Raw genomic sequence first — 17,697 nt, 5'->3', positions numbered from 1 at the left:
AAACGAATAGAAAATCACCCATTGGTTGATAAACACAAGTCAGGATATTCCATAGAAGGGAAAAAGCTGAAGGGTCGGTCAAATAATAACTTATCGCATATTGTAGCATCCAGTTTTTCATTTGCTTTGACTTACCTTCAGTTTTTGTTCCTGTATATCCTTATTGAAATGCACCTTAATTGGATTTGAATTCCCGATATGAAATTGCCCTGATGTACTTGAGCACAAAGAGGTCTAATGATCGGACGAACCTTTCCCTTGCTATGTCGATTTAGGAGTCCTCCATAGACTGAAAGTTTTTATACAAGGAAACCACGTGGGACGTCCCACCAACTAAACAGACTCCTAGTATTTGGTAGGAGATTATGCATAGGCTTAAGGTAAACTATCCTCCTTAGCTGTCCTGTCCAGAGAAAATACTTATAACCTAGGAAAACGAATTAGGAGAGATAAAAAATGACTTAAGAATTCGAGTAACCAATTATTTACCAGACTGACTGGTGACTTGTGCATAATGCGCTGATTTGCGCGCAATATGGCATCATTAGCATAGACCATCTTCCCAGCGGAAACTATCTACTTTAGAAATAAGAACGAGGATTACATCAATAAACTTCCATTATATAATTAATTAACATTTAATATGTTCCGTATAAAGTGTAGGTTAATAGCCTAGACAAGGCCTGGCCGTTTTTAATATAAAACATTTTCATCAACACGTGCTATCCAGAATGTTTTTTTGTTGTTGTTGCATTTTCATGCTTCAAACAAACAGAAAACGTGTCCATATAGATGTCCAAAGAAAAATGAATAAAATAGAAAATAAATGGTACCGACAGATTCTTGACAGGCCTTTCTTATTGCGGCCAACCATGACTGCATGGTGATCATAAGCATCTCCTAAACCAGACTGATGTACTGGAAACAACACCAAGGTAATACAGATTTAAGCGCCAAAGGTGTGACACTGTAGGTGCGTGGCACCACTTTTGTATATTTGAAGTGACACAAAAACAGTGACCAATTCGAGCCAGAGCTCTGTTTTGTCGTCACTCAAATATGAGTGAAATATAGCTAAAAAAATATCACATAATACATTTGACCTAACATTGGCAAAACAGTACTAGGTGAATGCCAACATATTGTAATGCTATGTTTTTAATGTGCGCTCTCCCAATACTGTAACAGATCAGATCACGTTGAAAGTTGCTAAATGCTGCCACCTTCTTCTAAATATTGCAACTACACATTGCATGAACCGCACACATTTTTTACAATCTGCAGCCAGGCAATAAACCGATAGGTCGTAGCCATACAGCCTATAAAGGCATATATATCTAACAGTTGAAAAATAAATGTTTTATTTACAGCATAAATCATGAAATATGCTGGAAAATATTGAGGGATAACATGGCACATATGCAATGACTGTGTAGGCTACTATAGATAATTAGATGTGATAAATTAAAACTTTTGCACTGTTACTATAGCTGATGTATTTGTCAAAACGCAGGGCTGTTCAATTCCTTGTCCTGGAGGGCAGAAACAATTCTAGATTTGGTTTCTACCTTTAGTAAATTGCAATCACCCATTGGGCCTCATTTATAAACGTTGCGTAGGCCTACATACAAAATAGAGGCTACGCAAAAACACGCTTGCACCAGTTTGGCATTTATAAAAATGAATGACATGAGAATGTGCTTAGTCCGTTTCTAGTGGTTGAAGTATTACATTGCAAGCAGGCAAGCAGCCCAGTATTTTGTTCAAATGGCGCATATAATGACACGCTTATTTCTAAAAAAAATATATAAAAAATATATATATAATATATATGATTAAATTATTTGCTGTTAGTGAGAAGAGGAATTTGTATATTTGCATTCTAAAATAGTTAGGAAATAATAGTTAGAAACAGGCTCATCACTAAGCTAAGGACCCTGGGACTAAAACACTCCTCTGCAACTGGATCTGGACTTCCTGACGGGCCAGACCCCAGGTGGTAAGGGTAGGTAACAACACATCGAACCACACTGATCCTCAACACGGGGGCCCCTCAGGGGTGCGTGCTCACCCCCCTGTACTCCCTGTTCACCCATGACTGCATGGCCAGGCACGACTCCAACACCATCATTAAGTTTGCTGACGACACAACAGTGGTAGGCTCACCACACGATGAGAGCCTATAGGAGGAGTCAGAGACTGGCCGTGTGGTGCCAGGATAACAACCTCTCCTTCAACGTGACCAAGACAAAGGAGATGATTGTGGGACTACAGGAAAAAAAGAGGACTGAGCACGCCCCCTATTCTCATCGACGGGCCTGTAGTGGAACAGGTTGAGAGCGTCAGTTCCTTGGTGTCCACATCACCAACAAACTATCATGGTCCAAACACACCAAGACAGAAGTCGTGAACAGGGCACGACAAAGCCTATTCCCTCTCAGGAGACGAAAAGATTTGGCATGGGTCCTCAGATCCTCAAAAAAATTCTACAGCTGCACCATCGAGAGCATCCTGACTGGCTGCATCACCGCCTGGTATGGCAACTGCTTGGCCTCCGACCGCAAGGCACTACAGAGGGTAGTGCGGATGGCCCAGTACATCACTGGGGCCAAGCTTCCTGCTATCCAGGACCCCTATACCAGGCGGTGTCAGAGGAAGGCCCTCAAAATTGTCAAAGACTCCAGCCACCTAGTCATAGACTGTTCTCTTGCTACCGCACGGCAAGCGGTACCGGAGTGCCAAGTCTAGGTCCAAAAGACTTCTCAACAGCTTCTACCCCAAAGCCATAAGACTCGAACAGCTAATCATGGCTACCCAGACTATTTGCACTGCCCCCCCCACCCCATCTTTTTACGCTGCTGCTACTCTGTTAATGATTTATGCATAGTCACTTTAACTTTAACTCTACCCACATTATTTCAACTACCTCAACTAGCCGGGTGCCCTCGCACATTGACTCTGCACCGGTACCCCCTGTATACAGTGAGGGAAAAAGTATTTGATCCCCTGCTGATTTGGACGCTTGCCTACTGACAAAGACATGATCAGTCTATAATTTTAATGGTAGGTTTATTTGAATCAGTGATAGAGCAGAATAACAACAACAAAAAATCCAGAAAAACGCATGTCAAAAATGTTATAAATTGATTTGCATTTTAATGAGGGAAATAAGTATTTGACCTCTGCAAAACATGACGTAGTACTTGGTGGCAAAACCCTTGTTGGCAATCACAGAGGTCATACGTTTCTTGTAGCTGGCCACCAGGTTTGCACACATCTCAGAGGATTTTGTCCCACACTGACGCTTGGCAACTCGAACCTTCAGCTCCCACCACAGATTTTCTATGGGATTAAGGTCTGGGAGACTGGCTAGCCCCCAGGACCTTAATGTGCTTCTTCTGAGCCACCCTTTGTTGCTTGGCCGTGTGTTTTGGGTCATTGTATGCTGGAATACCTATCCACGACACATTTCAATGCCCTGGCTGAGGGAAGGAGGTTCTCACCCAAGATTTGACGGTACATGGCCCGGCCCCATCGTCTCCTTTGATGCGGTGAAGTTGTCCTGTCCCCTTAGCAGAAAAACACCCCCAAAAATGTCACCTCCGTGTTTGACGGTGGGGATGGTGTTCTTGGGGTCAGAGGCAGCATTCCTCCTCCTCCAAACACGTCGTGAGTTGATGCCAAAGAGCTCGATTTGGGTCTCATCTGACCACAACACTTTCACCCAGCTCCCTCTTGAATCATTCAGATGTTCATTGGCAAACTTCAGACGGGCTTGTATATGTGCTTTCTTGAGCAGGGGGACCTTGGGGGCTGCAGGATTCAGTCTTCACGGCATAGTGTTACCAATTGTTTTCTTGGTGACTATGGTCGGCTGCTGAGATATTGACACGATCCTCCCGAGCTGAGCGATTCTCACCGCCTCTCATGATCACTGCAACTCTACGAGGTGAGATCTTGCATGGAGCCTCGGGCCGAGGGAGATTGGGACAGTTCTTTTGTGTTTCTTCCATTTGCGAACAACCGCACCACCTGTTGTCACCTTTCACCGTGCTTGTGATGGTCATGTAGCCTGTTCCAGCTTGTGTAGGTCTACAATCTTGTCCCTGACATCCTTGTAGAGCTTTTGGTCTTGGCCATGGTGGAGAGTTTGGAATCGGATTTATTTATTGCTTTTTTGGATAGGTGTTTTTATACAGGTAACAAACTGAGATTAGGAGCACTCCCTTTTAAGAGTGTGCTCCTAATCTCAGCTCTACCTGTATAAAAGACACCTGGGAGCCAGAAATCTTTCTGATTGAGAGGGGGTCACAACTTATTTCCCTCATTAAAATGCAAATCAATGTATACATTTTTGACATGCTTTTTTCTGGATTTTTTTGATGTATTCTTCTCTCACTGTCAAATAAACCTACCATTAAAATTATAGACTGATTATTTCTTTGTCAGTGGGCAAACGTCCAAACCAGCAGGGGATAAACACTTTTTTTCCCCTCACTGTATATAGCCTCCCTATTGTTATTTTATTTTACTTGTGCTCTTTTTTTCTCAACACTTTTTTGTTGTTTTATTGTACTTTTTTATTAAAAATTAATGCACTGTTGGTTAAGGGCTGTAACTAAGCATTTCACTGTCATGTCTGCACCTGTTGTAGTCGTTCGCATGTGGCCAATAAAATTTGATTTGATTTGATTTCCTATGATCATTTCAGAATAAATTCTCACCTTTTCTGACTGTGATGGTTTCATGCTCGAAGTATCCCATAGGCCTATTTGGTCTACAACGCTCCATATCTCATTTAATTGGACCCACTTTACAGTAGTAAATAGATTTCAAGTAGCCAACTTTGCTCCATGCGATCTGATCCGGAGCGCAGTTTAATGGTAGAACAGGCGTTCACCTTTTCCATTTACGCTTTTTTAAGGCTAGGCTACTGCATGTACTGTAATTCCAAATGTCTCAAGTAAACAATATTTCATTTATAAACATAATAAATACAGTAATACATATTTTCATAGCCATTGTAGAATAAATTCTCACCACCTTCTGGCCAACATAGGTTCATATTACAGAAGAAGCTTTAACCCAACAACAAATTACCATGCACATCTCTTATTTAATAGGGCCCATTAGATAAGCTATTATTTCAAGTATTTTGCTCTATGCATCCAAAAGGGAGAGAGCTGTTTATAATAAAGTTACGGTAGAATTTAACGATGAACAGACAGTTGATATTTTTTTTTGAAGTGTGTAGGCTACCACTGTAAGTAGGCTACTAGGGTTTTACATTGTCAACATACCAGACAACGTGAGAATTTCCGCGCAGTGCAGCATGTTTAAGTTTGGGAAAAAGTAAATGAAAAACATTATTGAATTCAAACGATCTGTTTACAGGTCCACAACAATTTCAATAGTTTTTTTTCTTTTGAAACTGTCAGATACAGCAAATGTCACTGTAAACGTTTTAAACATTCTCCAACACCCAGAGAATTTGATGAAGTTCGCCATTGCTATTTCCTTTAGAAACTGCCTGGCATAATCAACAGAGAGAAATAGTAGCCTAATGGAGTTTTTTGTAGGCACTAACTCCGCCATGGTTCGTTGGACATAACCTATGAGGAAAATGAATGGTGTTTTAGGAGGGTTTTTGGATAAACCCCGAAAATACGGTATGTGGAAAACACAGGCTTATGAGATCTTATACATTTTGTCTATGAGAAATCTTTATCAGATAACTTCACTTTTAGTGAATTTTTAAGAATTGATGTTATAAAAAAAGCACATAAAGGTTTAATTCACAAAGGTCATGATAACTGATTGCAGATCTCACAGAACAAAACGTATAAGATCTCCTAAGCCTGTGCTAACATCAGACCTTATTTTCATAATTTATTTAAAACCCTATTCATTTACATTTACATCTTTCCCTATTCATCTTTCCCCAGGGATGGCTGAACGAACCAGAGCTAACTCATTTCTGGGTTTTAGGACTACAAGCTGGCAAGCTCTATAGTGGAGGTGTCATACTGCCCATAAAACCGAAGTGGTCAACGGGGAAATGGTTCCAATCGTTTTTCCACCATTTATTCCTATAGCGGATTTTAGAAACACTAACATAAGGGCTGTAAAGGTCGCGTAGGCTTACCCTGGTGTGACGCTTGTTGATAACCATGTAAATCTTTCTTGGACAAGGTGACTTTTATCAATATATTCGGCTATTTACTTTCAGATTTGAAAATGCTAATTAGTATCAACGTAGACATGCAAGACTACAAATCCCCGCAAGGTCCTGCACGCCATTTCAGCTGACACTTTGATAACAGGTATTGTGTCAATTTAAAACGTGCACAAGACACGTTCACAGAATTGTCAATTTAAAGAGATTTAGCCAATTTATTAATTACTACATTTAGCTAACTACATTAGATAGTTAATCCAGAGATTATTTCATTTGCCTCGATTCGGCACGCCCGTCCAGATCATCATGGCATTTGTAGTTCTTTATGATAGCCACATTAGCAGTTAAACTAGTTGGAACCATTTCCCTGTTTGATCGCTAGGTTTTATGGGTATTATGACTTATACTGTGGTACTGGCTATACATCCAAAGCACATTGGCACAGGTTCAGGCCGGGTCTGATTTATAAAGGAAACATGCAAATGTATAGCATGCACCGGAAGTTTCTAAATCTCAATATTTTTTGTACATTTGAATGGTCATTCAACTCGGAACTCCAACTCGGGAATTTAGGCCTCTTTCTAGAGCTCTGACTTTCAGACCTGAAGATCACTGACACCACGATTTGACCGCATATTTTCTCAACTTCCCAGTTGTATTAGTTATCCTTTTTCTTCTTTTCTTCTTCTTCTTCTTCGACGAGGTTTAACACGTGTTGGCATCCAATATGTTACAGTACACGCCACCTACTAGACTGGAGTACAACTCCCGTATATTTTGCTTGAAAAAATAAATAAATAAATACCCTACCATCTAACACTACACTCACAATTATAATATAATAATATATATATATATATATATATATATATATATATATATATATATACAGTGGGGAGAATAAGTATTTGATACACTGCCGATTTTGCAGGTTTTCCTACTTACAAAGCATGGAGAGGTCTGTAATTTTTATCATAGGTACACTTCAACTGTGAGAGACGAATTTAAAACAAAAAATCCAGAAAATCTGCTTGCCTATTGTCCTGTAGCCCATCCCAGCCTTGTGCAGGTCTACAATGTTATCCCCTGATGTCCTTACACAGCTCTCTGGTTTGGCCATTGTGGGAGAGGTTGGAGTCTGTTTGATTGAGTGTGTGGTCACAGGTGTCTTTTATACAGGTAACGCAGTGTCAAACGGTGGTGCAGTTAACACAGGTAATGAGTGGAGAACAGGAGGGCTTCTTAAAGAAAAACAGTGAGAGACGGAATTCTTACTGGGTTGGTAGGCGATCAAATACTTATGTCATGCAATAAAATGCAAATTAATTACTTAAAAATCATACAATGTGATTTTCTGGATTTTTTGTTTTAGATTCCGTCTCTCACAGTGAAGTGCACCAGGAATTACAAAAATTACAGACTCATGCTTGTAAGTAGGAAAACCTGCAAAATCGGCAGTGTATCAAATACTTGTTCTCCCCACTGTATATAAGAATTATTAACACCAACCTAAATCTATTTATTCCTACCTCATGCCCTCAACCTATTATCCAACGTCACCATGACATCGCCTACAAGTGTGTGTGTGATCGGGGGAGAAGCAGTCTCAGCCTATTTGTTCTTATTGTACTATCTTTGGCGGCACAATTCCATATGACATCACATTCTGTTAATATTTTTTTTTTCACACGACGTCCGGGAGTGGTCAAAGTATCGTCTTTGCGGCTGATAAGTGGAACTTGCCCTTATTTTAGCGTTCCCATGCTGTATACCGGATAACAGCCAAGAAAGACACCAACTCATTAACGAGGTGAGACGTTTGCTATCTCTATGCACTTTTGTAGAAGTATTCAAGTGGAAATCGATATCAGAAGCGGGTTTTGATTGATCTTTTATCTTGGTCAAACATACCGCTGTTTGCGCGCACGTCTGTTGATTGACAGATTATCAGCCAATAGTCGGCTGCCGACAGCTTTCTAATTTGTATCTATCCGAATCGAGAGCTGCTCCTGAAAGAACGCTGGCGGGTCTAGAAAAGTAGCAGGAAGAAAGTATCAGAAGTGCTCAAATATATTTTTTGGATCTGTTTTGATTTTTGGGGAGTAGTTAGGCACTAAAAGGACATACACGTTTAGCTGCATAGTTTTTAAAATAGCCAAAAGCTATGGGGAAGTTATGGTCTTAGTTCCTGAGAACAGTGTTTGTTAGGGTTTTAGTCCCTGTTTTGGAACCGACAATAAGGCCTATTACATTGTGGGAATGTTTCTCGAGTCTTGCTATCATACCATGTTGCAATACGTTATGTTTTTTTTGTTGTTGTTTTTTTTGGGATTCCCATTAGCTTTTGCAGAAGCAGCAGCCACACTAGACATGATGTCTACATTCAGTTGATGACACTTACAAGAGGTTCTCTCATACTTTCTTCTTCTGCTTTCTCCTTTTTCTTGTTGTATGCCTCATTGATTATAATTTAATTGCATGATCTACTGATATCATTCCTTCAGATTATTTTAACTAGGATCATTGCTATACGGTATCCTTGGGACGTCTCTACTCATTGAAATGTAAAATGGTTAAGGCTAGGATTAGGTAAGGGTTATTGTTAAGGTTAGGGGTTAGGGACCTCTCAAGGATCCCGGATCTTTAAACTAGGCTCAGTTAGCCATACCCAACTCCTCCACGGAGTTGAGCGCACACTGAGTTTTTGAAATGAACGCCTGACTCTTCATGATATGCAGTCGATACTAAAAAATGTAAATTCTACCCTTTGACCATGTACTATTTTGTCCTCTAGGTTGGCTGTGTGCCTTTCGTTGTTTGCTGAAATCCATTGTTTTTTAAAATAAAATGTGAATCAAATACAATCCACCGCCTGTTTGCTCATTGCTGTTTTAAGATGACAACGCAACAAGAATGCTAATTGGATCTCAATGAGGAAATAGTCGGTAGTTGTATTTGTATGGATTTCAGCAAACAAAGAAAGGCACGCTTCAACAGAGGACATAGGTACACGGTACGGGTTTAAGAATTTACATTTAATACGTATCGACTGCATAGCTAGTCGGAGGTTCATAAAAAAAAACTGTTGTCCGCACTCAACTCCGTGGAGGATGTACTTGGCTAGGCACAGGTTTGCATTGTTTCCCAACCTATTGGCTGTGAAGGTGGGTACTGAAAGTGCAGAGGCTAGGCCTACAACATTCTGTTTTATCATTGTAACCCACATCATTTTGTCCTTGAAGGCTGCTACAGCACTGCTGCCCTTATGAATTAAATTATAAGGGTCGGTCGAATAGGTATTTCCACAGCCTATGTTTCAGACAGCTGGCATTTTGAGATTGACAAAACAGCAAATCTTTTAGGTCCATGTGGATCTGTTTTAACATTAGACGTACATACGATACAAAAACCTGCCTTCTTTCTCAGAACACTTTAGTCATGTTTGAGTGTGTTATTTGTAGGCTAATTTACATGTTTGTTGGGTCCAACTGTAGGAGTTCTGGTGCTAGGTGGAGCGGTTTCCGTTAGTGTAGTAGCTGGCGACAGTGTCCAAATCCAAAGATGGCTACTGGAAAGAGTAAGAACCAGAGCTCTCTGGTCCAAGGTGATCATGGTGGGAAGTGGAGGTGTTGAAGCGCTCACTTTGCAGTTCATGTATGACGAGGTAAGAGCGAAAAGTTTGGTCCTTACCAGACTCCGTACATTTCTCCCTTTGTAGCATGTGGTCTGGACACCCAGGCTAAAGAGAGACTTGGGCAAGCTGCCACTCAAACCTCCATTACTGCTTTACCAATGAAAAGAGTTTAAGATTCTGTAAATAAAATACTTCCCTCCTTCACTCCCTCCCTCCTCCTAGTTTGTAGGAGGATTACGAGCCCACCAAGGCAGACAGCTACAGGAAGAAGGTGGTGCTGGATGGAGAGGAGGTCCAGATCGGCATCTGGACACACTGGACAGAGGACTATGCTGCCATCAGAGACAACTACTTCAGGAGCGGAGAGGGTTCCGCTAGTCTTCTCCATCACCGAACACGAGTCGCTCACCGCCACCTCAGAGTTCAGGTATGTCCACTGTTGGCCGATTATAGCACATCAAACACATGATCAACTGACCAATGACAGGCTATGCCTTACCCATGTACAGTATATGGCACAGGACCACATGACCTGACCAGGAAATATTCTGGCTATATACATGTATTTAGTTAGAACATTTAGTGCTTTATATATGTTAGCAGTGAGTGATCCACATTTCACAAGAGATGTGTGTATTGTATGTAGAAGGGCAATTCCATGGTAACGGAATTAGCTTTGACTAAGTTTTTTCACTTAAAAAATGTATGCCAAACAAAAAACATTAAAAAGTTTAAGAAACCATAGAACTTATGCAGAAGGACTATTTTGAAACACACTTCCACTGAAACATGTACAAAAACGAGGGGAAGAACTGCGCAGATGCAAACTTTGAATGGAATTATGGTAAAATCTCCCTCAGGTTTTAATGCACTGCGCTTTCCAAAAACAGTTGAATATCTGCTCCAATTAAGATTCAAAGAAGTCTGCAGAAAGAATGTGGGTAGCATGACATGGCACCTTGCTTTCAATAAATCTCTTTTTGTTATTAAACTACAGTAAGTGAAGTGGATTTACACCCGCACCGGATTTACGGTAAAGGAATTACATCATGGGTCCTTGATCTGTACACACAGAAAGCATAATTAACGTCATTCTTATGCTGCAAGTTTGGACACACAGTGCAGCACAGTAGAGGACAGTAGAGTATAGCACAGATGCAGTTAACACAGTAGGGTAGAGTGCAGTAGAGCCCATTACAGTAGAGTTCAGCAACAGCACAATATACTCTACCTGCACTGTACCTACTTTTCTTTACTGTATTGTACTGTACTGCAGGGGGTCGCTAACGCAGGATTCTGCATTTTTCACACAGAAAAGGAAATCTAAAACGCAGGAAAAATATCTTGCTGCGTTTTTGTAAATGCAGATCTGCTTTTTATTGTAAATTCTGCTCGGCTTCAGTCAGGGTTCTCTCCAAATCATGAATGTAAAATGACAAACTCTGTGCTTCAGTTGCACTTCTCCACTCGATGAATATTGCTCTCGCACTGGATCACCAGAAGCGCTCTGACGATGGGTAGGCTACTTTTCTACAGTACTTTCTTTACGGGTAGTTTTATACAATGGTACCAAGTTAAAATGCAAGATTAACTTCAAGCAAAATATTAGGAAATGTAGCTGGCTACATTCTTCTATGATAAACATTAGAAACGTTTATGCAAAAAAGCTGATTTACTGATTGATTTACTTGTGTGGCTGCAGCCAAATAGCGTTGCAATTCTGTTGTCATCTGAGGAAAAAGATTTTCTGCGAATGTAGTTGCACTTAATGTATTTTGTGTGAATAAAAAATAGAGTTGCAAGCCTTTATCACTTTATTGAAGCAAAAGAACATTGACTTTCAATATGAAATGCAGGTGAAATGGTTTAAAACACAGATTTATTTTGATGGTCTGTGTTTTGAAAATGCTGATTTCGAAAGCTAATGTGACCCCGGTATTGTACTACAACTGTACTTTCTGTACAGTCACTGTACTGTACGCTCTACTCATTGTACTTTACCACTGTACTATGCTATCCAAACTTGTGAAACATACAACTATGATAGGTTCAGATTTGGTCCGCCGTCTTGGACGTGAACATACAGTGCCTTCAAAAAGTATTAATACCTTGACTTATTCCACTTTTTGTTGTGTTACTGCCTGAATTCAAAATTGATTAAATATTTTTTTTTCTCACCCATCTACACACAATACCCATAATGACAAAGTGAAAATATGTTTTTATAATTTGAAATATCAAATTTATTCACACCCCTGAGTCAATACTTTGTAGAAGCACATTTGGCAGTGATTACAGCTGTGAGTCTTTCTGCGTAAGTCTAAGAGCTTTCCACAGCTGGATTGTGCCCAAAATTCTTAATTTTCAAATTGGTTGCTGAATGCTAGACAACCATTTTAGTTCAACCATTTAAGAACTGTAACCCACTAGGAATGTGGTCCTCTGTAGCTCAGCTGGTGGCACGGCGCTTGTAACGCCAATTTACCACAAAAAAAATGTATGCACGCATGACTGGTCGCTTTAAAAGCGCTGCAAATGGCATAAAAATATTATTTCCACTGTCTTCTTGATGAGCAACCCAGTGTAGCTTTGACCTTGTGTTTGAGGTTATTGTCCTGCTGAAAGGTGAATTAATCTCCCAGTGTCTGGTGAAAGCAGACTGAGACCGCTTTTCCTCTAGGATTTTGCCTGTGTTAGCTCCATTGCGTTTTTAAAAAGTCCTGAACAACTCCCCCAGTCCTTAACACAAAGCAAACCCATAACATGATGCAGCCACCACTATGCTTGAAAATATGGAGAGTGGTACTCAGTAATGTGTTGTATTGGATTTTCCCCAAATACAGTGCCTTGCAAAAGTATTCATCCCCTTTGGCATTTTTCCTATTTTGTTGCATTACAACCTGTAATTTAAATTGATTTTTATTTGGATTTCATGTAATGGACATACACAAAATAGTAAAAATTGGTGAAGTGGAATGAAAAAATAACGTGCTTCAAAACAAAAAAGTCTAAAATATAAATAACGGAAAAGTGGTGACGTGTATATGTATTCACCCCCTTTGCTATGAAGCCCCTAACAAGATCTGAGCAACCAATACCTCTGAAGTACATAATTAGTTAAATAAAGTCCACTTGTGTGCAATCTAAGTGTCACATGATCTGTCACATGATCAGATATATACACCTGTTTTGAAAGGCTCCCAGAGTCTGCAACACCACTAAGCAAGGGGCAGCACCATGAAGACCAAGGAGCCCTCCAAACAGGTCAGGACAAAGTTGTGGAGAGGCACAGATCAGGGTTGGGTTATAAAAAAATATACGACATTTTGAACATCCCACGGAGCACCATTAAATCCATTATTAAAAAATTGAAAGAATATGGCACCACAACAAACCTGCAGCAAGAGAGGGCCCCCCACCAAAACTCACAAACCAGGCAAGGAGGACATTAATCAGAGAGGCAACAAAGACACCAAAGATAACCCTGAAGGAGCTGCAAAGCTCCACAGCGGAGATTGGAGTATCTGTCCATAGGACCACTTTAATGCCGTACACTCCACAGAGCTGGGCTTTACGGAAGAGTGGCCAGAAAAAGCCATTGCTTAAAGAAAAAATAGCAAACACGCTTGGTGCTCGCCAAAAGGCATGGGGAGACTCCAAACATATGGAAGAAGGTACTCTGGTCAGATGAGACTAAACTTGAGCTTTTTGGCCATCAAGGAAAATGCTATGTCTGGCGCAAACCCAACACCTCTCATCACCCTGAGAACACCATCCCCACAGTGAAGCATGGGGGGTGAATAGTTATGCACGCTCAAGTTCTTGCTCTTGTTTCTCACAAGAAAAAATATTTTGCATCTTCAAAGTGGTAGGTATGTTGTAAATCAAATGATACAACCCCCCAAAATCTATTTTATTTCCTGGTTGTAAGGCAACAAAATAGGAAAAATGCGAAGGGGGTAATACTTTCACAAGCCACTATATTCAGGACAAAAAGTGAATTGCTTTGCCAAAAATTTTTCAGTATTATTTAGTGCTTGTTGCAAACAAGCATTTTATTTTGTATAGGCTTCCTCCTTTTCACTCTGCCAATTAGGTTAGTATTGTGGAGTAACTACAATGTTGTTGATCCATCCAGCTTTGCCTATCACAGCCATTAACGCCACTATTGGCCTCATGGTGAAATCCTTCAGCAGTTTCCTTCCTCTCTGGCAAACTGAGTTAGGGAAGGACGCCTGTATCTTTAGTGACTGGGTGTATTGATACACCATCCAAAGTATAATTATAACTTCACCATGCTCAAAGGTAGTCAATGTCTGCTCCCCCACACACTTATTTATGCTCGCCATAACAAAGGGTTGAATACTTCTTGACTCAAGACATTTCAGCTTTTCATTTTTAATTAATTAGTTAAAATTTTGAAAAATATAATTCCACTTTCACATTTATGGGGTATTGTGTGTAGGCCAGTGACATTAAATCTCACTTTAATAAATGTTCAATTCAGGCTGTAAATCAAGGGGTGTGAATACTTTCTGAAGTCACGAAGGCCAGTGTGGACTAACTAAATTTAAATACTCAACGTCCATGGACATCCCGTGTCAGTTGGTTCTCAGTGGGTGAGGATGCTGATTAGATTAAATGGAAAGAGAGGTGGCTCAAGGGTAGGTGTCAGTAAGAGCTGGGAGAGGTTACTTTAACTGGAGAGTGAGAGAGAGGCAGGGGAGGGATTGTCCAGAATGACTGTTTTAGACTCTGGTTTGACCACCAGACAACATAGAAAACAGTTATGAGCTGAACATTCTGTAACAGCATGCCAGTGTAGTGGAGGATAGTAGCAGGTTACCCAACTGTGGCTGGTGACTATTATGATTTCCCATTGCAGCCAACTGCAGTAGTTCAAATACTGATAATGTTTTTTGTGGTAATTTGCTAACAATTTGGTAACGAACTTATGAGTTTTAATCACTTAATAATTTAAACAAAATGTATATCAGTAAAATCACTAACTAATTGGTTACTTGTTACTTCTGTGAACGTTTCATTCTCCTCCCTCCTTATGAGGGAGGGAAATTAGAAAATACCTTAAAGATAATCGCTTTTGGTAACGTATTCACAAGGCAATAAATGTATTGATATTAATTGGCAAGGGTCTTTACGTCAACATTGTGTTTTGATGTATTTCTGAAACTTTTTAAAATACTTTTTCCATCTGTTTATCCAGAAATCAAAGCCTTTACTTATGCCATAAAAAAAGGAAAATTGTTTAAAAAATATGTATATATGCCTTCATTTCCAAAAAATATAGACCTTAGCTTTCATTTGACACCTCATTTGATGTGCTCCTAAGAACTTCATGATGGTGCTCATGGGTCCTTTTTTCAATGGAAATGCCCAGAACAAAAAATACATCTGCACACCCCAGTGCTAAGTTTATTAGGACAGTGTTTAGATCAACTGGGTCTTCACCAGGACCAATGTATTGTCTTCCCAGGGAGCAGATTATGCGGGTGAAAGCAGAAAACGATACCATCCCTCTGTTGGTGGGGGGGAACAAACCGGACCTGGAGGACCGCAGGCAGGTTCGCTGGACGAGGCCAGGGCCAAGGCAGAGGAGTGGGGGGTGCAGCACGTGGAGACCCCAGCCAAGACACGAGCCAACGCGACAAGGTATGTTACCAACCCTAAACATACTGTGCATTTTGCTACAGTAGGACTAGGAACAACACACCTTCATGTAATTTCTTACTTATGATTTCTACATTTAGATGGGGGGATTAGGTTATAGAAATATGTTTTAAGACATGAGATATCAGAAGCAACAAGCAAGCATGATTTAAAAACAACCTTTACAGTAAATCAACTTCCATTGTCAATGTAACTAAAGGGTTGAAATAATAACCGTCTTTTCTTTTCAGGTATTCTTTGATCTCAAGAGGGAGGTGCGAAAAAAGAAAATGTCAGAGAGCAAGGATAAGGGGTGGAAAAGAAGGCAAGATCAAGAAGGCTTTCAAATGCTGTCTGCTTTGAACTAGACCAGACCTTTCAGTCGGACACACGAGCCAAACCAGACAAGAGCCTCCACAGCACAGTGGAATTAGACCGGACATGTTCATTAGGACATACTGTAGCAAAATATTTCAAACTTTTGCAAACGGAAAACAAAAATGAGCGTTTCTTATTGGACAATATATTATTTCTTCCTTTGGAGAATTTTTCTTCAGTTTCTTGCCTACTGAACACAACCTAGATCTACAGCTCCTTCCCACTGAACTGAGACTTTAGCCTTAACACGCATATCTTATCCATATACAGTAACCCCACATTGTGGCAGCCAGAGGGGTGACCTACCACCAACCGATCTTAGTTATGCAAACCATCCTTTATCCACTGTTGGGGACAGGTCCAGAGGGTATTTTAGATGAAGTGCTGAACATTGATCATGAATATATAGATTATGATCGCAGACAATCACCCACCCGCACACTACTAAATATGGCCTTGGTTTGTTACTTGTGGGAATAAGTATCCTATGCTGTTTGATGTCTTACTGTTTGCACTGCAATCAATTTTATATTCCTACTTCCACTACACTATTTTTACTTTTTTATTTATGGTGCACTGCATGAAAATCTGTCATAATTAAGTCACTTTATTCATAATCCAACATTATCCACATGTACAATCCAACATGTACTATATCCATATCATGTTTTTTTTTTTTTTTACAATTTGGCTGACAGCACTTTTTCTCCGCAAAAATGTCAACGTTTCAGTGTTGTCTTTCTAATTCTAAACTTGAAACTGAAGCATTAAACTAAATTACTGTTTGTATGTACACTTATTACGGGTTATATACAAACTGTTTCTGCGCTGCCAAATAAACTTATTCTCCTCTTTGTAATGAATTTGCAGTGTCTCAGTATTTAAAAGACGCCCCGACATCCTTAATTGAAATGGAATTGACCCCAACCCTGCTGTCCAGCTTCTGGGTCTGTCAACTCCTGAGAGTCTGTCTATCAGTTGCCAGTCATTCAAGGTCAAAGGTGCTGTTCAAAATTTGTATGAAAGTGCGCTAAAGAATTGCGGCCTTGTCGGATGTGCTGGACTATTTGTTGCTGGTGTGGTTTGACTAGTGCCTTTGATGCGTTTGAGGGCAGCAGAGCACCAAAAGGTTTTATGTTTATGAGTGTTACAAAACACCATTCTGGTGCTGTTCAACTTGACTGAATGAATGGACGAAAGAGGCCTTATGTGGCCTTCAGTCTGTTAACACTCTGGTGTAAAGCGGCAGACAGGGTCATATTCATTAGGGGCACATTGTAGCAAAACATTTTTGCTGTATAAAACTAAACCAAACTAAAGTGTTTTTTATTGGACAAATCCAGGTAGTTCCTCCCTGTTTTAGCCTGTTTTCTTCCATTTGCTGCTTAATGAATACGACCAGGTCAGCTAGATCCAGTAGCACACAGATGGCATGTCCCATTGGCAGCTGGTTAACCTCTTCCCACGCCCGAGCACATCCTATCTCACTGACACTACAACACCTATGGCCTGGAGAAACTTCAAGTTCTGAAGACCCTTTTAGCTTGGCAAGACAGCCCTCTACTGGCCCAAGTCGCCCAGTCACTAAACACAGAATAAGAGACTAGCCACAGCTTCATCAATTTTTACATTTTAGTCATTTAGCAGACGCTCTTATCCAGAGCGACTTACAGGAGCAATTAGGTTAATGCCTTGCTCAAGGCACATCGACAGATTTTTCACCTAGTCGGATCGGGATTAGAACCAGCAACCTTCGGCTACTGGCACAACGCTTTAACCACCAAGCTACCTGCCACCATCTGACCTATAGCCTCTGTAGACGGCAGGATTTTGCAATATC

At 40.4% G+C, this 17,697-nt stretch overlaps 1 pseudogene; it reads left to right on the top strand.

Moving 5' to 3' along the window:
* The first annotated feature begins 9,739 nt into the window (after nucleotides 1-9,739).
* LOC123482534 lies at nucleotides 9,740-15,913 on the top strand (annotated as a pseudogene).
* Nucleotides 15,914-17,697: the final 1,784 nt, after the last annotated feature.

This window comes from Coregonus clupeaformis, chromosome 35, assembly GCF_020615455.1.
Source record: "Coregonus clupeaformis isolate EN_2021a chromosome 35, ASM2061545v1, whole genome shotgun sequence".
Lineage (NCBI taxonomy): Eukaryota > Metazoa > Chordata > Actinopteri > Salmoniformes > Salmonidae > Coregonus > Coregonus clupeaformis.
This window is presented reverse-complemented; position numbering and strand designations above follow the sequence as displayed.